General features: G+C 38.6%; 1 protein-coding gene and 1 pseudogene across 3 annotated transcripts in view; one reads left to right on the top strand and one right to left on the bottom strand.

Moving 5' to 3' along the window:
- The window catches only part of TRIM33 (tripartite motif containing 33), a 119,281-nt gene that overhangs the window by 20,216 nt on the left and 75,118 nt on the right, over positions 1-23,947 (top strand). The window lies entirely within an intron of this gene.
- Positions 20,994-23,549, bottom strand: LOC306658642 (protein FAM118A-like; annotated as a pseudogene). The gene has a single exon. The product of its transcript is annotated as a protein FAM118A-like (transcript).

Raw genomic sequence — 23,947 nt, 5'->3', positions numbered from 1 at the left:
CTAAGTTGCTGGGGCTGGCCTTAATCTTTTGATCATGCCTTCACCTCCCAAGTTGCTCAGTACTGTACCACATCTTGTTTAACCATTCATCAGTTGATGGATGTTTGAGTTGTTTTTCCTTTTTGGCTCTATGAATTATGCTGCTGTGAACATTTGTGTATTTTTTGTATGAACATGTTTTGAAATTGAGAGTGTGGTTGCCCATCTCCACCTTTGTTCTTTTTAATGAATATTTTAGCTGTTCTGGACCCCTTGAATGTTTTTGAATTATTTGCTGCTTAGTGCAGAGGAATGCAATTAAAATTTGTATGTTGGTCTTTGACTCTGCAGCAGATTCTGGGGACATCTTTGGAAGGCCATTATTATTTCTGTCATAATTAGTATAGCTACTCTAGCTTTCTTTTTGTTGCTCTTTGCTTGATGTATCTTTCTCCACCTTTCTACTTTGAAATTTGTTTGCATTTGTTTGAGTTTAAATTGTTTCTCATGTCGACCACATATAATGGTATCTCTGGTATCTAATCTTAAAATTTCTTTCCTCCTACCCCTTTTTGGTCTTAGAGATAAAACCATGGCCTTACACATGCTAGGCAGGTATTTTTACCCTCAAATGAGTGGTATCTCAGCCGCAATGTCTCCCTGTTGTTTGGATTGTAAGGTTCATTCACATTTAATATTACTCTTGATATAGTTAGATTTACACCTGCCCTTTAGCTTTTTCTTTCTTAAGTCTCATGTATTATTTGTTTTTCTATATTTTGATTATTACCTGCTTATATGATACTGATCTATCTTGCCCTACTCCCAGAACTGCCAGTTGTGTTTACTGTTTTTTGTTTAGTGACTTTGCTTGATAATTTTAGTGAAGTCTGTTTTCGGCTCCAATGTAGAAGTCTCATGTCTCCACAGAGGGCATAGTCTTGAGCATGAGATATAGTGAGAAATGAAAAAATTACCTGAGATACAATGGTTTTGACAGGATTCTCCTTGACTGTTTCTCTTATCCCTATTAAGCTCACTATCTGTTGGTATCATACCTAGCTGTTAGGCTGTACTAAACATGGTTTGATTACTCAGTTTTTAATAGTTCACTGGAACATAAATTTTTCCACAGACTGTTGTGATTGATCCTTCCTCCACCTCACCGTAGTTTTTGAGGTTAGTTGCAGAAGTTTCAACTGACCCCAGCAGAACTCTTTGAAAGAAGTCTTTTTTTATTTTATTTTATTTTATTTTATTTTTTTGCTGTATTGGGGTTCAAACTCAGGGCCTTGTGCTTGCAAGGCAAGCACTCTACCAGCTGAGCTATCTCCCCAGCCCCACAGCAGAACTCATTAGAGGTCTTTTTTGTTCTTTCTTGTAAACTAGTTTGTCCTGTTGTTTAGCTTGTTATTCTTATGGAGCCATCATCTTCCTTTTAATTATTTATCACCCAAATTTCCTGGTTTTAAGAGTGCCCTTAGGCTTGAACTTCTCCATATTCTGTTCCAAGTACAGTTAATTTTCTTGGGAAGACCTTCAGAGCTCTTTGTTTTATGGCCCTCATTTTCCCTTGGACAAATTCTTTGAGTTTCTGTTTTGAAATTGTAGCTGGGAACAGTGGTCTACTTCTTGGGGTGACTTGAGCAGTTTGTTGGGTTTCGATAGTGTCTGGTGTCATTGATTTGCCTCATCTGGCATGGATCTAGGTGAACTGCTCCAACATTTTTTGGCTTGCTGTGCGTGGGGTAAAATCGTTGCTCCAGGAGTTGGTATTGTTTAGAAGAAAGAAGCTCCTGATTTCTGAGCGCACACTGCTTTGAATTTAGCATTTGCCGTCCAGAGCTGGGTGGGATAAGAAATGCCCATATCATCCTGGGGAAGATGCTGTAGCCTTTGACTTGAAGCTGGTGGAAGAAGTCTTTTTTGTTTTTTTTAAAAATAATGCATTTTTTAAATTGTAAACAAATGGGATACATATTGTTTCTCTGTTTGTACATGGCATAAAGGCATACCATTTGTGTAATCATAAATTTACATACAGTAATGTTGTTTGATTCATTCTGTTATTTTTTCCCTTCCCCCCACCCCTCCCACCCCTCTTTTCCCTCTATACAGTCCTTCCTTCCTCCATACTTGCCCCCTCCCTAACCCTAACTCTAACCCTAACACTAACCCTCCCCTCCCCCCATTATATGTCATCATCCACTTATTAGAGATATCATTCGTCCTTTGGCTTTTTGAGACTGGCTTATCTCACTTAGCATGATATTCTCCAATTTCAATCATTTGCCTGCAAATGTCATAATTTTATCATTCTTTATGGCTGAGTAATATTCCATTGTATATATATACCACAGTTTCTTTATCCATTCATCAATTGAAGGACATCTAGGTTGGTTCCACAGTCTGGCTATTGTGAATTGAGCAGCTATGAACATTGATGTGGCTGTATCTCTATAGTATGCTGATTTTAAGTCCTTTGGGTATAGGCCGAGGAGTGGGATAGCTGGATCAAATGGTGGTTCCATTCCAAGTTTTCTAAGGAATCTCCACACTGCTTTCCAGAGTGGCTGCACTAATTTGCAGTCCCACCAGCAATGTATGAGAGTACCTTTTTCCCCACATCCTCTCCAACACCTATTGTTGCTTGTATTCTTGATAATCGCCATTCTAATTGGGGTGAGATGGAATCTTAGGGTGGTTTTGATTTGCATTTCTCTTATTACAAGAGATGGTGAACATTTTTCCATATGTTTGTTGATTGCTTGTAGATCTTCTTCTGTGGAGTGTCTATTCATTTCCTTAGCCCATTTGTCGACTGGATTATTTGTATTCTTAGAGTAGAGTTTTTTGAGTTCTTTATAGATTCTGGAGATTAGCGCTCTATCTGAAGTATGATTGGCAAAGATATTCTCCCACTCTGTAGGCTCTCTCTTCACATTACTGATAGTTTCCTTTGCTGAGAGAAAGCTTTTTAGTTTGAATCTATCCCAGTTATTGATTCTTGCTTTTATTTCTTGTGCTATGGGAGTCCTGTTAAGGAAGTCTGGTCCTAAGCCGACATGTTGAAGACCTGGACCTACTTTTTCTTCTATAATCTGCAGGGTCTCTGGTCTGATTCCGAGGTCCTTAATCCATTTTGAGTTTAGTTTCGTGCATGGTGAGAGATATGGGTTTAGTTTCATTCTGTTGCATATGGATTTCCAATTCTCCCAGCACCATTTGTTGAAGAGGCTATCTTTTCTCCATTGCATTTTTTTGGCACCTTTGTCTAGTATGAGAAAATTGTATTTATTTGGGTTTGTGTCTGTGTCCTCTATTCTGTACCATTGATCTACCTTTCTATTTTGGTACCAATACCATGCCGTTTTTGTTACTATTGCTTTGTAGTAGAGTTGAAGATCTGGTATTGCGATACCCCCTGTTTCACTCTTCCTGCTAAGGATTGCTTTAGCTGTTCTTGGTTTCTTATTCTTCCAGATGAATTTCATAATTGCTTGCTCTATTTCTGTGAGGTACGTCATTGGGATTTTAATTGGAATTGCATTGAATTTGTATAGCACTTTAGGTAGTATGGCCGAAAGAAGTCTTTTTGACTGGAGTTGCTTTCACCCTGTTGAGTTGATGGGAAAGGAGGGAGTAGTAGGTCTGCTCAAGTGCCATAGACCTTACTTGTTTTTACACAAGCTTTAGTAGGTTTTCCTGACTAAATCACTCTTAGTTGTGTGTCCTTAGGTCAATTTCTAAATTTCTAGATATTTAAATGGTTGTTATAGGTTTTTTTTTTTTTTTTTTTTTTTTTTTTTTTAATTTTTAGTCAGTTTTTATCTTCTCCTTAGGGAAGGGTATACCTTCCCTAAGGAGAGCTGTTGACACTACCTTTCTGAAATTTGTCCTTTTTTTGTTTTTCAAAATATAATGAGCCCTGGGTTTTGTGGTGCATGATTGTAGTCCCAACTACTCGGGAGGTTGGGGTAGAAAGATTGTTGGAGCTCAGGAGTTGAAGCCTGGCCTAGATAGCATAGGATGACATTGTCTCAAAAGGGAGGCAGGGAGGGGGAAGGGGTTTTCATGGTCATAGTGTGCCTTTCTCCATCCTTTTATTTTCAGTGAACTGATTTCATGTTTCAAATGAGTTTCTTGTAGATAGAATATTTTGGGAGGCAGGGCATCATGGTAGAAGTGTGTGGTGGAGGAAAGCAGCTTAGTACCTAATGATCAGGAAACAGAGCTCTGCTTAACAAGGACAAAATATAAACCCCAAAGGCATGCCTCTAGGAACCCACCTCCAGCCACATACTACCTGCCTACAGTTGCCACTCAGTTAATCCTCATCAGAGCATTAATCCACCGATTGGGTTAAGGCTCTCTTAACCCCATCATTTGACCTCTAAACCTTTTTGCATTGTCACATATGAGCTTTTGGGGGACACCTTGCATATAAACCATAAGTGTGTAATGAACTTTATTTTTACTTTGTAAAATTTAAATTGTTTATATATATAAAACCAAGATATGGACTGTAAAATTTGGTACCCTTTGAATTGGAAGGAGTTTTTCTTGCTTGCTTTTGGTAGCTAAAGACAAGATCACATTTTCCTAAGTGTTCACAAACATACCCAAGAATGAATGTTTTCTATTCTAGGAATATATAAATAACTCAAATTATTCATACCTATTGCATTTTTCATTTTTACCTCATTTGAAAAGTACACTGAGAAGTCATTATTTTTGTCATAGCTTCCCTTCATTTAGATAATTTTCCTGTTACTATTTAAAAAAAAATATTTTTAGTTGTAGATGGACACAATACCTTTATTTTGTTTGTTTGTTTATTTATTTATTTATTTTGATGTGGTGCAAAATGCTTCACATGTGCCAGGCAGGCATTCTACCACTGAGTCACAACCCTAGCCCTCCTGTTAACTATTTAGCTGTTTTTATTTCTAGATAACTATTTTCGTTTTCTTTGTCATAGTTAATGATATTGTTAGTATTTCTTTTATGTTTAATGTATTATTTCTATACTTTTCTTTATGTTTTTATTTTATTTATATCCTTTTATTTATCTGTGTTCATTTTTATCTTTGGTTGGTTGTTTTTTCCTGTGTCTGTTTTCTTTACTATCACTGTTTCTTTTTTGGGTGGGAGGGCAGGGTAGAGGGGATTGAATCTAGGGATAGTTCACCACTGAGGTACATTTCTGGCCCTTTCTGTTTTTTAGATAGAGTCTCATTAACTTGCCTTAAATTTGTAATACTCCTGCCTCAGTCTCCTGAGTAGCTGGGATTCTAGGCAAGTACCACGGTGCCCAGATGCTTTTACTTTTTAAAAGTTGTCATTGCATTTACTTCTGGTTTTTATAGTTTCTTTTGAAAGGTCTGTTGTTACTGTGCTTTTTATTTAAAAATGTAACATGCCTATTTTTTCCTTTTGCTTTTGAGACTTTTTGTCATTGGTTTTCAGAAATTTGATTATGATGCTTTTGCATGCTTTTATGTAGAGGTGTTATCTTCAGGGATTATTGAGATTCTTACATTCTTGGATTATAGTTTTTATTAAGTTTGGAAAAGTCGGTTATTAGTTCTTAAAATATTTTTCTGATCCTTTTTCATCTTATTTAGTACTTCAGTTGCAGGCCTACCTCAGATTGTTGGTTTTATTCTAGACCACTGTGGTAAAGCAAATACTGCAATAAATCGGGTCAGATAATTTTGGGGGTGGGTACCAGGGATTGAACTCATGGGCATTTGAACGCTGAGCCACATTCCTAGCCCTATTTTGTATTTTTTTTTTTTTTTTTTTTTAGAGACAGGGTCTCACTGTATTGCTTAGCACCTCGCTTTTGCTGAGTCTGGCTTTGAACTCATGATCCTCCTGCCTCAGCTTCCCCAGCCACTGAAATTATAGGTGTGCACCACCTCTTCCTGGCATATACTGTAGTGTTAAGTTTGCAATAGCATTACGCCTAAAAAAAAAAAAAACAAAACCCCACGGTGTATATACCTTATTAAATGATACTTTATTAGATTGAGAATTTAACTCAGTGGTAGAGCACTTCCTTAACATGTTTGAAGCCTTGGGTTCAATCCCCAGCACCACTCCAAAGACAAAAACAACCCCCCCCATAACCATTTATTGTTAGTAAAAACACAAATGACCATATGAGGCTTCAGTGAATTGTAATCTTTTTACTGGTGTAGAGTCTTTTCCTCAATGTTAATGGTTGAGAGTGATTAGAGTGAAAATTGCTGAAGAATTGAGTGGCTATAGTATTTTCTTAAACTAAGACAACAACAAAGTTTGTCACTTCAGTTGACTCACAAAAATTTCTTGATAGCATGTGATGTTATTTTACCCACAGTAGAACTTCCTTTAAAATAGGAGTCAAGATCTGGGAGTGTAGCTCAGTTTTTGAGTGCTTGCCTAGCATGTGGGAGACCCTGGATTCAGTACACTGCACTGTAAAGATTGGAATCAGGAGAATCATTTGAGCCTGTGAATTTGAGACCAGCATGGGCAACATAGTGAGATCCCATCTTTTTTTGTGTTATTGGAGATTGGTTGCAGGGTTTCTTTGCCACTGAGCTACATCTGTAGTCTTTCTTTCTTTCTTTTTTTTTTTGGATACAGGATCTCACTTGGGTTGCCCAGTGTGGCCTTGATCTTGTGATCTTCCTGCCTCATACAAGCATGTGCCACCACACTTGACAAGATCCCATCTTAAAAAACCAAAGAAAACTATAGTTAGTCCTGTCAGTCCTTGTTGCTGCTTTATTAAGTTTGCACAGTATTCTAAATTCTTTGTTGTCGTCCAATAATATTCATAGCATCTTCACCAGGAGTGTGTTCCATCTCAAGAAACCATGTTTTTCTTTTGGTACTAGGAATTGAACCCAGGGATACTTAAACTCTGAGCTATATCCCTAGCCCTTTTTATTTTTTATTTTGAGACTGGGTTTCACTAAGTTGCTGAGTCTGGCTTTGAACTTGTGATCTTGCCAGCCTCCCAAGTCACTGGGATTACTGGTATGTGCCACTGCGCCTGGCTCAAGAAACTACTTTCTTTGTTCACCCATAAGAAGCAGTTCCTTATCCATCAAGGTTTTATCTAGAGTTTGCAGCATTTGAGGTACATTTCAGATTCCATTTCTCTTGGTGTTTCCACCACATCTGATGTCACATCTTCTGCTGAAGTCTTGAACCATTTGAAGACACCCATGGGTGTTGGAAAAAACTTTTTCCAAACTCTTGATAATGTTATTTTGACCTCCCCACATGAATCACAAATGCTCTTTTCTTTCTTCTTTCTTTTTTTTTTTGGTATCTGGGATTAAACCCAGGTGTGCTCAATCCCCACTGAGCCACATCCCCAGCCCTGTTTTGTATTTTATTTGGAGACAGGGTCTCACTGAGGTGCTTAGCCCCTTGTTGTTGCTAAAGGCTGACTTTGAACTCTTGATCTTCCTGCTTCAGCCTTCTGAGCCACTGGAATTAAAGGTGTGTGCCACTGCGCACGGGGCTTAGGATTTTTTTTTTTTTTTTTGCGTGGGGGGGGGGGGGGGGGCGGTTACTGGGGATTGAACCCAGGGCCTTGTGCAAGCACTCTACCAACTGAGCTATATCCCCAGCCCCTTTAGGATTTTTAATTGCTCTAATTTCAGTATTATTGTATCTCAAGGAATAAGGAGGCCCAAGGGACTGGAATGGTCAGAACACACAAAATTGATTAAGGTCACCATCTTATATGAGTTTGGTTTGTGATACCCCAAAAGCAATTATAATAGTATCACAGGTCATCATAAAAGATGTAATACTACTGAAAACATTGATATACTTGTGAGAATTATGAAAATGTGACAAACATTTAAGTTAAGTACATGTGTTGGAAAAATGGCATTGATAGACTTGCTTGAGGCAGGATTGCCACAAACCTTGAATTCACTGTAAGTGCAGTAAAACAAGGTTATATGTACACATTTATTAGACCATTTACTTTTCCCTCAGGTGATGAGCCACTGCTTTTAGTTTTGTTTTGTTCATTCCTGCTTTTTTGTTTTTCTGTTTCCCTTTTATTTTGCCAGATTTTTCTGTACATAGATTTGACAAAAGGTGAATTGTTAGGTGCACATATGGTTTTTATTATATCTTTCTCATAATTGATACTTTTATCATTATAAAACATTCACTTTTGTCTCTAGTTATTTTTGTGTACAGTTTTCTTTCATGATATTACTATAGTCACTTCAGTTCTTTTTAGAATTACTGTTTCCATGACTTGCTTTTCCTTCTTTTGCCTTATATGTCTTAGATCTAAAGTGTGTGTGTGTCTCTCTCTCTCTCTCTTTTTTTTTTTTGGTACTGAGAATTATCCCAGGGGTGCTTGACCACTGAGTCACATCATCAGCCCTTTTTTATTTTTATTTAGAGACAGGGTCTCACAGGGTTGCTAATTACCTGTGTTGCTGAGGCTGGCTTTGAACTCACAATCCTCCTACCTCAGCCTCCTGAGCCATGGAATTAAAGTTTGTCTCATGAATTGTATCTAGTTAATCCTTTCATATGTGGTCTAACCTGTTTGTCTTTTCATTGTTGTGCTTAATTTACTCCCATTTACTGTTGTTGATATGATCAGGTTTGTTGTCTGTTTTGCCATTTTCTGTATAACTCATGTACTTTTTGTTCTTTGGTTCTTATTTGCCTTCTTTTATAGTAAATATTTTTTAGTATACTATTTTAATTCCTTTGTTGATCTTACTGCAATTTTTTTTTTTTTTTTTTTTTTTTTTTTTTTGGCAGTGCTGGGGCACTGTTTGCAGGCAAACACTCTACCAGCTGATCTATCTCCCTAGCCCTTACTGCAATTTTTGAGTTAATTTCTTATTGATCGAATTAGGGATTTCATTATGCACCTTAGTTTATCATTGTCCACTTCACTTCACTTCAGTGAGTCAAACTTTGCTGCAGTATGTCTCTTTTTTTTTCTCTTCTCCTTTATGCTGTAATTGTTACAGGTTTACAGCTGTATGTTATAAACCCATCAGTTCTAGTGTTATAGTTATTGCTTTGTGAGTGCTTATGGTTTTTAAAGGAGAGAAGAAAGGTAAAGATACATATATTGAGATTTTATATTAACTCATATGTATTTACTTTTATATTCTTTAATTGCTGTGAATTCTGGTTGTGGTTTGATGCCCCATACTTTCTTCATCATACTTCAGTTTCCTCTTGCCTCCTTTTTGCTAGTATTGTTTTGTGCAGTTTTCTTTTAAACCACTTATGGAAAGAGAAAAAGTAGGTTTATGTGTGTGGTATATTTATCTGTGTAATTAGTCGTCCACTGCTCTCTCATTCTTTTTTGTGCCTAGGATGGAACCCGAGTCCTCATGCATGCTAGGCAAACACTCTGTCACTGAGCCACATTTCCAGCCCCTAGTGCTCCTTATTTCTTCACAAGCATTTGAGTTACACTATCTGATATCACTTCAAGTCGGAACAACTTTCTTTAGTATTTCTTGTAAGACAGGTTGACTAGCAATGATTCTCTGAACCCATGTTTATCTGGATATGCCTTTCTTTCATTTTCATTTTTGCAGGTTAATTGTGTGTGTGTAAGTGCATGTGTGTACTGAGAATCTAACCCAGGGCCTTGCATATGGTAGGCAAGTACTTTACCACTGAGCCACTCTCCCCCTACCCGCAGCAGATTAGTTTTGATAGATATAGAGTTCTTGGTTGGTGTTTTTTTGTTTTTCTTTTACCACTTTATTTTTATTTATTTATTTTTATCGTAAACAAATGGGATACTTGTTGTTCTCTGTTTGTACATGGAGTAAAGCCATACCATTTGTGTAATCATACATTTACATAGGGTAATATTGTTTGATTCATTGTTATTTTTCCCTTCCCCCCACCTCTCCCACCCCTCTTTTCCCTCTATACAGTCCCTCCTTCCTCTATTCTTGCCCCTCCCCCCCCAGTTATGTGTCATCATCCGCTTATCAGCGAGATCATTTGTCCTTTGGTTTTTTGAGATTGGCTTATCTCACTTAGCATGATATTCTCCAATTTCATCCATTTGCCTGCAAATGCCATAACTTTATTATTCTTTATGGCTGAGTAATATTCTTTTACCACTTTAAATAATGCCATCCCACTGCCTTCTGGTCACTTATTTCTTCTAAGTTTAGTGTTAATCTTGTTGTTATTCCCTTACATATCATGAATCATTTTTCTCTTGCTCTTTACAAAATTTTCTTGTGTTTGGTTTTTAGCAGTTTAATTGTAACTGTGTATACCTTTAAAAGGTAAGTTTATGCTATTTATTTATTTATGCAGTACTAGGGATGAGTCTAGGGCCTTGCAAATGCTATGCAAATACTCTGCCACAGAGCTACATTATATTCCCAGAACTTTTATTATTTTTGTTTTTACTTTTTGTTTTGTGGTGCTGGGGATTGACTGCAGGGCCTTGCGTGTGCAAAGCAGGCACTTTATGAACTGAGCTATATCCCCAGCTCTATTGTTTTTATTTTGAGACAGGGTCTTGCTATGTTAACTTGCAATCTTCCTGCCTCAGCCTTCTGAGTAGCTGAGATTATAAGTGTGTGCCACTGTGCCGGGACTCTGATTATCAATTTTATAAGAATGACAGAGCCCAAATATTTTCTTCTATAATTTGTTTTGAACTACTTCCCCCTCCTTACCTCCCATATATCGGGGATTGAACTTAGGGTTGCTCTACTACTAAGCTATATCTTTAGCCCTTTGTTTTTTGTTTAGAGACAGGGCCTCACTAAATTACCTAGACTGGCCTCAAATTTGCCATCCTCATGTCTCAGCCTCCCAAGAAGCTGGGATTACAGGCATGTACCACTGTGTCTGGCTGTTCTGAACTATTTTTTGTGAAATAAGATAATGTATACCATGTTAGGAAATGTTTTCTGTTTTGGTAGTTCTTAAAAATTGAATACAAATATTTCATGTTTGAACCACAATATTGTTTCCTAATTGGCAATTATTTTACTTTATTGAGTTGACAGGTCATCTTTTCAATAAAGATTCCTTTGTGGGTGGGAGTGGTGGTGGTTGGGCGCTAGACCTGAGTTATATTCCAACCCAGAAGATCATCTTATCTTTTTTTAAATTTTTTATTTTTTTAAGAGTTACTGAATTATATCCATCTGTGTGCGTTTGGCAAAATCTTGTTTTGAGGAAGGGTCTCACCTTGTTACCTAGGCTAGTCTGAACTGGTTGTCTTTATTGATTCTTCTTGTAGCTTATAACTTCCCAAGTGCTGAAACTACAAGCTTGTGTCATGGTACTCAGTAAAATCTTTAACTTATAGGATTTTCCCCTCACAAGTCAGCTTTTCTTTGCTGTGACCAAAATACCTGACATGAACAACTTGGAGGAAGAAAAGTTTATTTTGACTCACAATTTCAGAAGTCTCTGTCCATGGCTAGCTGACTTGATTGTTCTGGACTCTAGGTGAAGTGGCACATCATGGCATCATGGCAGAAGGGCCTGGGGAAGGAAAGCTGCTTACTTCATGGTAGCCAGAAAGCAGAGAGAATGTGAGCCAAGAGGTACAAAACATGGACCCCAAAGACATGCCCCCAGTGACCTGGTTTCTCCAGGTGAACCCTACCTGCCCACATTTACCACCCAGTCCATTCAGATCATTAACCCAGCAAAGGGATTAATCCACTGATTAGATCACAAGTCTTATAATTTAATCACTTTGCCTGAATGTTCCTGCATTAACAGAGGAGCTTTTGGGGGCTACCTCATATTCAAACCATAATACTTCCTTATCATGACCAAGGCACGTGATTATAGTTTTGTGGACATAGTAAAACAAATTTTTTTTCTAAGTTAAAAAAATTACATTTATAGATTTACCTTTGGTGTCAGATACATTTTGGCCAATTTTGTTTGTGTGTCTGTGTGATGCAGGGGATTGAACCCAGGGCAAGCACTCTACCAACTGAGCTATATCCCCAGCGTTTATGTTTTTTAGTTGATGCACTACTTTTGTTCATATTTGTGGGGTGCAGTACTACAATTTGGTATATTTGCATAGTGTGGAATGATTAAAATGGTAATTGTTTCCATCTCAAAGATTTATCATTTGTTTGTTGGGAACTTTCAGTTTATTCTTGATATTTTGAAATATATCATAAACTGTTGTAGACTATAGATATCCTATTGTGCTGTAGAATACCAGAACTCATTCCTTCTATCTAATTGTATTTAGGTCTCCATTATTTGTTCCATCCTTTTCCCTTTCTAGTCTGTAGTGACCACTATTTATTCCATACTTTTCTTTTATAAAAAGAGAATGATTTTTGCAACTTTCACAAATGAATAAGAACATGAAGTAGTTATTGTCTTTGTGTGCCTGCCTTATTTCACTTGACATATGTCCTCCAGTTTTGTCCATGTTACCCCAAATGACAGTTTTTTTGTCTTTGTTTTTTTTTTTTTGGTGGTACTAGGGATTGAGCTCAGGGATTTGGGCAGGGTAGGCACTCAGTACTGAGCTACATCCCCATTCCAGTTATAATATTCCATGATGTATATGTACATTTTCTTTTATTCATCTGTTGATGGACATTTTGATCCTGTATTTTGGGCATTGTAAATAGTGCTACAGTAAATATGGGAGTGCAGGTATCTCTTTCACTTGATTTCATTCCCTTAGTGGGATAGTCCTATTATTTGAATAAGTAGATGGTAAGGTAGTTTTATTTGTGACTTTGTGAGGAACCTCCATACTGTTTTCTGTAATGGCTATACTAATCTACATTCCCACCCATAGTGTTTGAAAGTTCCCATTGTTGTTCTGCCTCACCAGCATTGTTATTTATTTATTTTTTTTGATACTAGCCATTCTACTGCAGTGAAGTAACTCATTGTGACTTTGATTGCATTTTCCTGTTGATTGAAGATATTGGGCCTTATTTCATATGCTTTTTTTTTTTTTTTTGGTCATTTGTATATCTTTTGAGAATTGTCTATTTAGATAATTTACCTGTTATTTATTTATTTATTTATTTATTTATTTACACTGCCCGGTATTGAATTTGGGGCCTTGTTCATGCTGGTCAAGCATTGTACCACAAAGCTGCATCCTCAGTCCTTATTTGCCCCTTTTAAAATTGGATAATTATTGTTGTTATTAACTATTGAGTTGAGTTCCTCATTTATTCTGAATATTACTTCCTTGTCAGATGGTTGGTTTGTAAACACTTTATCCCACATGGGTACTGTTCACTCTTTTATTTAGTTTGCTGTGCAGAGTTTCTTTGTTTGATATAATCTTATTTGTCAATTTTGGTTCCTTGTGCTTTAGAGTTTTCAATAGTTATGTCTTAAAATTTGATCTTCCTGGCTACTAATTTTCTTCTAAAGAGCTTCCATTCCCCTTTTCAGGTCTTCTAATTTTTATACTTTAGAAATCATGTTCATTTGTCATTTTAATTTTAATCGCATTTTTCTGAGAGTTATTAGTCCTTTTTTTATTTGTTCTTTTTACATGACAGCAGAGTGTATTTTGGCCTATTATACACAAATGGAGTATAACTTATTCTAATTAGGATCCCATTCTTTTTTTTTCTTTTTTAAAGTCAAGTTTTTACCTCTGTTTCATAGCTGCCACTTCCTCCTCCTTCATTACTTTTGCCTTAGTACGAGCTTCCCATTTTGTTCTGATTGTTCAACTTGGTTTCCCTCAAGTTACTGAATCAGGTTATACTTGATCTTTGCCTATTCATGAGTATGACTCCCTTTATAGGGTCAAATTTAGCCATGATGGTGTGATTATTGGTCATTGGTGAACCATCAGACTATGATAGACATGATACACTTTGTTTCATCTGCTCTGTACTGAATTCTTTTTCAAATTAAATGTCTTTTCCCAAGAGTTGCAGTGCCTCACTGTTACCGGTTCAGCTAGGACAGTTGGGGTTGAAGAAGCAGACCTTTCATAATCTTTTCATGACTGATTGAGCCAGTTATTGCAGAATTTGAATAACCTCCTAAAGGAAGCTGTAAATAAGGAGTATACTGGATCTAGGCAGCCATGAAATTTTGGTCTTCATGGTTATGGGCTCAGACTCCGCTAGGCCCTTACAATTCTCTACTTCCTTCTGGCATAAGAGAAAAGAAAGCCTAGTTGCATGCAAGTTTACAAGCACACGTGTGCACATGCAGACCAAAGTCCTCTCTTCTGTGAACATATATCATTGAGAAGAATTATTTCCATTTGGTTTAGTGAAAAATCAGTTATTTGAAATGTTCAGTAAACTCTTTGTGAAGGACCAGATAGTAAATATTTTAGGCTTTGTGGGTCACATATAATGTTTATAGCTTTTTCTTCTTTCTCTCTTTTCCCTTAGAAATATAAAAGTCATTTTCCCCATTTGGGGATTGAACCCAGGGCCTCACCCACTCTAGACAAGAGCTCTACTACTGAGCTATATCCCCAACCCTTTTTATTTTGAGATAGAATCTTGCTAAATTATACATGCTAGTTTTAATTTGCAATCATTCTCTTTCCTTCTCTTTATTGCCTGCCCTTGTCACAGTGGCAGCATATTCAGTATTTCACATCTCTAGCTCTCCCCATATTTGCTAACATCTGTCTGTTATTACCTCCTTTCCTATAAAATCTCCATATAAAAGATCAATGACTTGTTTCTTCAGAATCTAGTTATTATTATTTTGCCTTCATACCCCCCCTTAGTTTAATACATATATTTCTTTTTATCTGTCTATTGTTGGGTGCACATAGGGTGGAAATAGAGATGAATGGAGAGAGAGGTATGTGGTGGAGAGAAAAATTTTCTTAAAGATGATTTATACCTTTCAAATTCAGGGATGTTACCATCTTTTGACAATCTTATTCTCTCCAGCTTCTTTTTTCCATTTCCTTGGTTGTTTAATTCAGACTTTCAAAACTCAACCCACAAGGAGTCTTTTCTCATCACTTGTACTAGCCTCCCACTTAAATAGGGGCCATAAGTGATAAATTCCCTCAAATCCTTTTTCCACCTGAAAATTTATTTTTTTCATTCATAATTATTTTCTAAGGGAAAGGATTGATTGAAGGTTTCAAGTGACTGCTGAAGAGTATCAGCAAGAGAGGCTAGGGTTGACTTAAAAGATGTTAGGTTCAGGCCAAGAGTCAGTGCATGCCTGTAATCACAGCAACTTGGGAGACTGAGAGAGGGGAATCGCAAGTTCAAAGCCAGCCTCAGCAACCCAGCGAGGCCGTAAGCAACTCAGTGAGACCCTGTCTTTAAGTAAATAGCATCTTATACTTGCCATTGCAGTTGAAAATGTTTGAAAGCTATCTTCTAAATCCAAAACCTCCTTTTCTTCTGATAGACTTGTAAAATATTGGTATACCCAAGGATACTGTCTTTTTTTCTTTTGGCAGTGTTCAGGATTGAACCCAGAGCCTTGTGCATGTTAGGCTCTACAGCTAGCTACATCCCAGTCCAAGGTATTATCCTTGACATGGTTCTTCCTTAGTAATCATAACTTCTTATTAGATTTGAATTATTTATGTACTGGTGGGTTTTGTACAAACTCCTCAGATTCACAACTGTGCTAGTTAAATAGGATGTACTTAAAGCCTACTCATTAAATTTTGGCGAAAACACCCTTTTCTCATTGAGTAATTGTGCAATTTTTCATGAATTACCTACACCAGAAACTTGAGAATCATCTACAATTTTGAATTTCTTCCTTGTTGTAACTAATACTACTCCATCACATGTAGTCATTTATTGTGCCCAATTGATTTTTCCTCATCTTTAATTAATCATCTGCATTCCTATTGAGTCTTAGTTTAATCTTATTTTGTTATTAATAGACAATAGATGAACTTTTTAATTAGAAAGATAGGTTAGCATAGTTTTTAAGAGCTCATGCTGTAATAAAGAAAATGTGGTATATATACACAATAGAGTATTATTCAGCCATAAAGAATAATTAAGGCATTTACTGGTAAATGGATGACACTGAAGACTATCATCCTAAGTGAAGCAAGCCAGACCCAGAAAGTCAAAGATTGAATGTTTTCTCTGATTTGTGGACACTAGTCCAGAATAAAGGGAGGTGAGAGAATTCCATTAAAATTGAAGAAAAATCAGTGGAGTAGAGGCAGGGATCGAGGTTGAAGGTGGAGGGACAGGATAAGGTAAGAGTGGAATGAATCTGACCTAACCTTCCTATGCACATATATGAATAGGCCACAGTGAATCTCATCTTGTGTGTCCACAAGACACTAATTTATTAAAAAAAAAACAAACCCTATAAATAAATAGAAAAATCAATAGAGAAGAAGGGAAGGGAAAGACTAGCAATTGAATTAGAGCAAATTATATTCCATGCTTTTATAATTTTGTCAGAAATTATATGAATCCTAATGTTATATATAACTAAAAACAAAAACAAAAACAATTTTTAAAAAGAACTCATGCTGTGGACCCACACATCTTAGTTTCAGATGCTGCTTGCTCCCCATTTACATCACCTTATGTCCTTGAGAAAGTTTCTTGGTCTCTGAAACTCTCCTCATCAGTGTGAATAGTTACTGAACCTACTTTAACAGGGCTCTTAGGAGGACTAAATGAACTAATATATATCAATTTTATAGTAAAATCTTATATTAATATAAATGTAATTTGACCATGATTGGCTCCTATCTTCACCACAGCCTTCGTTCTCATAGAAATTAAAATTCTTGAGTGAAGAGCAGAAGTGCAGGGTATAGCAGGGTTGGGCTGGGAAATGTTAGACAAGGGACATAGGTAGCAGAAAGTAAAGTTCCAATGTCTTCAGTAATTATTTTTTGGGGATAGGGGTATTGGGGATTGAACTCAGGGGCACTCATCCCCAGCCCTATTTTGCATTTTATTTAGAGGCAGGGTTTCACTCAGTTGCTTAACCTCTCACTTTTGCTTGAGGCTGACTTTGAACTAGAAGTCCTCCTGCCTCAGCCTCCTGAGCCGCTGGTGTAGTAGTTTTTGTAAGTGAAATTTTATAAGTTAGGCTGAAAAAATGGTACCAACCAGCAGACATTATTGGAATATTATTGGAATTCTTTTTTTTTTTTTTTTTGTACTGGGGATTGAACCCAGGGGCACTTTTTACCACTGAACTGTGTACATCTCCAGTCCTTTTTATTTTTTGTTTTGAGGCAGTGTCTTGATAAGTTGCTGAAGTGTCCTCGAGCTTGTGATTCTCCTGTGTCAGCCTTCAAAATTGCTGGGATTATAGGTGTGCACCACTGCACCCAGCGATTCTTGGAATTCTTTGCCGATGCTTTAGAACATTATTCTCAAAGTCTGGTTTTCAGAGCTGTAGCATGGCACCCAGTTGTCGTAGTCTTTGAAATTTGTTATTGGCTGGTTGAGAAGGTTTGCACAGATTACATTCACTTTCCAACAACTTGAGTATTTTATGTGACTTAACTTCCAGGCCCTCTGGTATTATGTTAATGTATTTTAATGTATTTTTCTTTTTCTTTTTTTTTTTTTTGTTTGCAGTACTGGGGATTGAACCCAGGGTCTTGTGCTTGCAAGGCAAGCACTGTACCAACTGAGCTATCTCTCCAGCCCCTTCTTTTTCTTTTGATGGTGCTGGGGATTGAACCCAGAACTTTGTTAGGCAAATGCTGTACCACTGAATTACATCTCCATCTCTAGCCCTAATGCCTTCCACCCACGCATACTATGGGTTGAACCTAGGGCCCCTGGTATACTGGGCACGAACACTACCACAGAGCTATGTCCCCATCCCTTTATTTTGAGAGATCTGGTGAAGTTACCCATACTAGCCTGGAACTTCAGATTTTCCTGCTTTAGCCTCCTAGGTGCCCCTACCTCGTTCCTACAGTTGTATAATAAGCAGTAAGCCTGGAGGTAATTTTGTACTGTATTTTTAGTGTGCCTCTGTTTTGACTGCAGTCTGTCACATGAGGTTATGAATGGAATTTTCCACTTATGGCCTCATTTTGATTACCAGAAAGTTTTGAATTTGGGAGCATTTAGCTTTTAAAATTTTGGATTTGGAGATAGTAAGTCCCATGAACTGAAAGGCATTTGGATCCATTCATAAATTTATTAGTACTCATTGATCTGTATGCAAATTTTGATACCATGTACACGATATAGACTCAGGCATGTATATAAACATGACATAATACGCAAGTATGCACAATTATACATAAAATAGGAAACAAAGATTTGGTAACTCTTTACGAGGTATTAAATCCCTACAGGTAGGCAAAAGAATGATCAGATTTAACACTTTAGAAATTAAAATAGAGCCTGTCACAGATTTTTACGTTTATGACCCAGACATCAAAAGGGCCTCTGCGGTTGGGAACATTAGGAATAGAATCTGTCAGCAGCCATGGTGGACACTGAAATCGGAGGTTCAGGTGACCACTGATCCTCAGTGGGGTCTGATTTATGTTCACCATCACTACTATTTATTTTCCATGCTTAAGACTCTTCAAAGGAAAAGAAGACTTTTACATGTCAGATCTTTCCATTGTCCTTCCCTGTCCCTAACCTAGAATTTTTTTTTAAAGAGTCAAGTTTTTTTTTTTTTTTTAGTTGTAGGTGGACACAATACCTTTCTTCCCTCTCTCTCTCCTTCCTTCCCTTCCTTCCTCCTTTCTTCCCTTCGCTGAAGATAGAACCCAGTGCCTCACATATGCTAGGCAAGTGCTTTACCACTGAGCCACTGTCCAAGCCCCTACACCTAGAATTTTTATTCCCCATATTTTTATAGGTTCCTATTTTTGTAATTAAGTTTCTCCCATGTACTCAACCCCTCACCTGTTATTGGAGGTTTCTTGTACATTCCAGGCACCCTGTGTGCTTAGTCCTTCTTACTGGGGATTTCTTATACAGCCCCCATCCCTCTTTCCTGGGCGTGGTTTCATGTTTCTGTATAGAGACTCAATTCCCTCCTTCCTAGGGGTTTCTTGCACTCATGTCTTAGTAATACTCAACCTCTGGGAATGTCCTTCTTTCTTTCTTGAGATAGATTTTCCTGCCTTGGTCTGTGCATAGTTACTTGGTAACTGCAGTGCTTTTTGGGGTCTGTTGTTGACCTCAGGGACCATAGTTTCTTTCTCTACTCTGAAGCCACTGCAACAAGGCAGGAGGTTGTGTCTCCTGTAAGGGAGTCCCCATAACACCCAGGTGACTTATAGAGCCCCATGTTGGTGCCAAAATTGTTAGAAATACCAGGAATTTTAAAAACTGTTAGAAATTAACTTTGTAAGTAAACAATAGTAATAACAATTTCTAAATAAAACAATTTCTAAATTTTTAAATAAACAATAGTTAGAAATTCAAAATTGTTAGAAATACCAGGAATTTTTCAAAATTGCTATAAACACCAAGAAATCAAACAGGCCCAGAAGTAGCTTGGCAAGGCAAAGTACTTCTGCTAGAAGGGCAAGCTATTGAACCTGGCTATCTAAAATGGCTATAATTGGATTTTACATCCCAATTAAAGCTAAATAACTATATTTTGAAAATAGACCATTGAACTTTCTGTTTCTCACATGACTTATTGTGGATAATTTTAGGTCTGGCAAGGATTTGAATCTGTAAGACACCTAAACCCTACCCCATAGCTTTACAGAGGGAATTGTTTCAACTTTTAAACTTTGCCTTCTTGTTCCCACCAGTGGTACTGAAGGACCCTGTGTGGCTACTTCAATCAGTGCTGCATTGCTTGGGCTTTGAGTTCTCTTTTTTGGCACTCCAAAATTTCTTCTTGCTTTCAGGCTTAATTGTGTATTTTTCAAAATGGACTTTTAATTTATTAATTTTAGTCATTTTATATGTTTGAGTTGAGAGGGTGTCTGCCATTTAGTCCTTATGTAAGTGTTCAGTTATGTATCATAGAAGTCTCCTAGTCAGTTTACTGAAACTAATTCCACTTACCTAACACTGTGAAGACAAATAACTTTGTAGACTAGTATATTTTTACCTTTGACTTATTTTTTGTAGTGCTAAGGATTAAACCCAATTCTTGGGCATGTTTGGCAAGCATGCTACCACTGAGTCCAACCCTGTTTTGGTCTTTTAAAAAGAGGCTTTTCTCTCCCATCATCCCCAAATAAAATATTTTGGCAAATAGGCATTTTACAAAAAAATAATTGTAAGCACGGGTGAGTCTTTCAGAACTTAGTCTTTGAAATGATGAAATCAGCTCAGGGGACATTATGGCCACTAGTTTTGGCTTTGAAGCTTGGATGTCAGTTTTGTATAATGATCAGAACTCACCATGGCAACTAGCACTGAGTGATTTAATCAGGAGCATGCTCATTTGCCATACAGTAATTACTCATGAACTTATTTGAAAAATGTAAAATGGCTCTTATTTTGAATGCAAACATTTACAAAATCTTAAAATTCATTGATAAATAAAGAAGCAAATAGCAAAACAATCCCTAAGCAACTTTCAACTGTTTTGTCTTGGGGAATCAATCATACTGGTTGCTGGGCAATCTGTTCTTACAGATTAATCAGCACAGAAGTGGGGTTTGCATGCTTTAGACTTACATTTATTACCTTATGTCTCATTGGGACTTCCTTAACCTCATGTTTCTAAATGCCAAGCTTCTTTGAAAAACTTTTCAGCAAATAAGTTTCAGGTGTGTCCTTGCATTTCTTCTTCTTTTTTTTAATGTTAAATTTTATTTATGAGCAGAGTGACATAGGTTTGTCTCCAAAGGGGGACAAGTCTCCAGCAGTTCTCTGGCTTCTCCCAGTCCCTGTACATCCCAACCTGACATTGCTTGTGGTTCAGTTTCCCTGTATCAATGGGAGTATCACTGGACTTGGCAAGAAATGTCACATCAGGGCTGGGGAGATAGCTCAGCTGGTAGAGTGCTTGTCTTGCAAGCACAAGGCCCTGAGTTCGATCCCCAGCAACAGAAAAAAAAAAAAAAGAAAAGAAAAAAAGAAAAAAAAAGAAATGTCACATCAAAGATGGGCAGCCTGAGCTAAAACCCAGCAGGGCTTGTTTTCAAAGAGAAGCTTTGGTTTTAAGCTTTCACTATACCCCACAAGCCTGTGCCACCAGTGCTGTGAGTGCTCCCAGGGCCCACTGCTGTTGCCACATGGCTGAGCCCTGGAAGCGTTAAGTGCAGGGTCTTTTCACAAGGTTTGACCCCCACTGGCTGCATGTCCCCTTACCGTGAACTGTGGGAAGGTAGTTGTAGTAGACAACAGAAAAGTTGGCCCTGACACCAGAGAATTAAGACTCAAAAGCTCGCAACTGACCATGTATAAGTGCAGACCCTGTCTCCTGCCCCACTTGTATTTTCTCAACTATCAGACACGCAGTGGACAACTCCCATGGCACTGACCACCATTTTGGGAAAGATCCTCTGGCCCTTCGGACTTCACACTTCCTACGAAGCGTTAGGCCTGCCATCTCTTTGGAAGAGAAGTTACCAAGATGATGCAATTCCAAAGAAGCCTGACTGATCAAGTCGTATTTAAAAACGCCATCTTCATTAGTGGGTCCAGTGCCTTGAGTGTCAACTCATCGTCTACTATTTAACAACATAACAAATATGTCTTTAAAATGTTTTCTATGGTTCCACATAAAATGATAAAACTAAGTGTCTAGCTCTTATTTTCTCTTTGGCAACTACTGTTGCTTGAACAATCTTCACTCTCCCCCTGTACTAGGAAAAATGTCACCTTGACACAAGAGAGCATGTCAAATAGGAATTGGGAATACCAGGGACATCCTTCCCACTGATTTGGTCCCTGGTAGCTGTCCATCAGTCCTTACGAAGTATACCTGAAGTGTGTCCATGTCACTCCAGGCAGCTGAGCACATCCAGTGGAGCTGTCACCCAGCCATGTGGCTCTTGGGCATGTGACTTGCGGAGGGAGATCCATGTGGAATTCTCTGTACTTCCTCATCACTTGGGCATGGCACTGTGGTTACAGAAGGCTGGCTTTCAAGTTGTAGATCTTAACAGGTTTACAGATTTCAAGTTCCTCCAGTATCATTGGTATCTGACTGTCTGAGTCTTTTTGAGCCTTCGATTTCATTCTCTTCCAACTTCCTCTTCACACAGTCCTGACATGCATTACCCAGTAATGTGGTGCTGTCCACTCCCTCAGCATCTGGACTTTGCTGTCTGCAGATCTGAGTGGCAAGGTCTTGCACGTATTCGGGGAAATAGTCAAAACGGTCCCCGTAGGGTACCACTTTAATTCCATGTAGAAGCATATCTACCTGGTGCTTAAAGAAATGGTCTTCATTCTCCTTGAGCACCACCATATAGTGCTCAAGTCCACCTTATTCGCCACCGAGTAAAGGAAGAGAGCTTGGAATATCGGGTTACGCAGGGTCTCGCCACAGCCCACGAACAGAAAGGACTTGGTGCGGTACAGGTCCTGTAGAACTTCCATCACTCCTGGGTCTTGAGTGACATCTTTATATCCTGTTGGATCCAACACCATCCCGCAGGGGTCTGTGTATAAGCCATGATTATGAAGAACTCCATACTTGATGTGGCCTCTCGCCCACTGAAGTACCTTCATCTTGTCCTTCAAGTCCAGGGATTCCATGGGCTTGCTCTGTTGCTGCCCAAAGATCTCCAGCAAGTTGTCATAGTTAGTGGTCAACATCATAGTTCCCCTATTCATCAGGCTGAGGATGGACTGTAGCACCACCGGCTTCTGGATATGGTGTTCCAGGCTGTCAAAAACCTCCATCAGGCAGTCCTGGAAGAAGTTGGGCTTGGTGTCACCTGTGCGAGGTGACATCTTTCGGATCAGATCATGGGCCACAACCAGCAGATCCCGGTCCTTAATCACTTTCCTCCGGAATTCGGCAACATCTCCCGTGTGCAGCACCTCCCACCTCCAGCTGCTCTGCAGTCTCGATGAATGCCTCAAGGCAGCTCCTCCACGAACAGAGGGCAGGGATCCCTGGGGCCACCGCTGCGCTGACACCAGTCCCTATGACCAGGAGCAGCTCCTGGGGTTGTTTCCGGATGAGGCTTTTTAGAAACTTTCTTGATTTTTGTTTGTTTCTATTTGTTGTCTTTTCCACTGAATCCATCTGTGAATCTTGCCGCGCCGCCGCGGGCCGCAGCTCGCGCTCCCGCCGCTGCCTCCTGCGCGGTCAACGGCGTCCCAGGTCTCTCAGCTGCCGCGCGGCTCTCCGGCTGTGTGGGGCAAGGGCTGCGGAGGGGGCTGCGCGCGCGCGCCCCTGCGGGAGCCGGGCCAAGCCTCCACCAGCCTGCCGCGCCGCCGCCGCCCTTTCATTTGTTAGTACACTCGAATGGGTTTCTTCTTTACTGTTCAGTTATCCCTTTCCATTTATGTTCTCTTAAAATTGCTGCTTGCTAATTTGTGTGCCTTGTCCCTTTCTCCACCCTCAGGTTTTTTTGGGGTAGTGTGTTAATCTTCTAAATTCCTTAATATTTTAATGGGGATTTAGAATAAGAAAAAGATGAATTTGGGTTGTCAGCCTGCTAGATTAAATTGAATATTTCTAAGAACCTGAGAATTGGCTTGTAGAAGTTCAAAAGAAATAGAGTTGAGTCATCTATTTACACAGTAATAATGAATACTTTGATCATATTGACTCCCCGCTGCTCCCCTGCTTCACCCAGTACTGGGGATTGACCCCAGGGGTACTTTATCATTGAGCTATATCCCCAATCCTATTTTTTAGTTTGAGGCAGGGTTTTGCTAAGTTGTCCATGCTGACCTTGAACTTGCGGAGGCTGGTTTCTTGATTTGTGGTCTTCCTGCCTAAACCACCTGAGTTGCTGGCATTACAGGTGTGCACCACTGTGCCCAGCCTTTCCCCTCCTCTCCCCTTCCCTCTCCTCTCCCCTCTTTTTTCCTTCTTTCCCTCCTTTCCCTGTGTTCCCTCTTTTCCCTTTCCT

The sequence above is a fragment of the Sciurus vulgaris genome (genome assembly GCF_902686455.1).
Source record: "Sciurus vulgaris genome assembly, chromosome: 1".
Classification (NCBI taxonomy): Eukaryota; Metazoa; Chordata; class Mammalia; order Rodentia; family Sciuridae; genus Sciurus; species Sciurus vulgaris.
The sequence above is the reverse complement of the archived record's forward strand: the minus strand, read 5'-3'. Positions and strand labels throughout refer to the sequence as shown.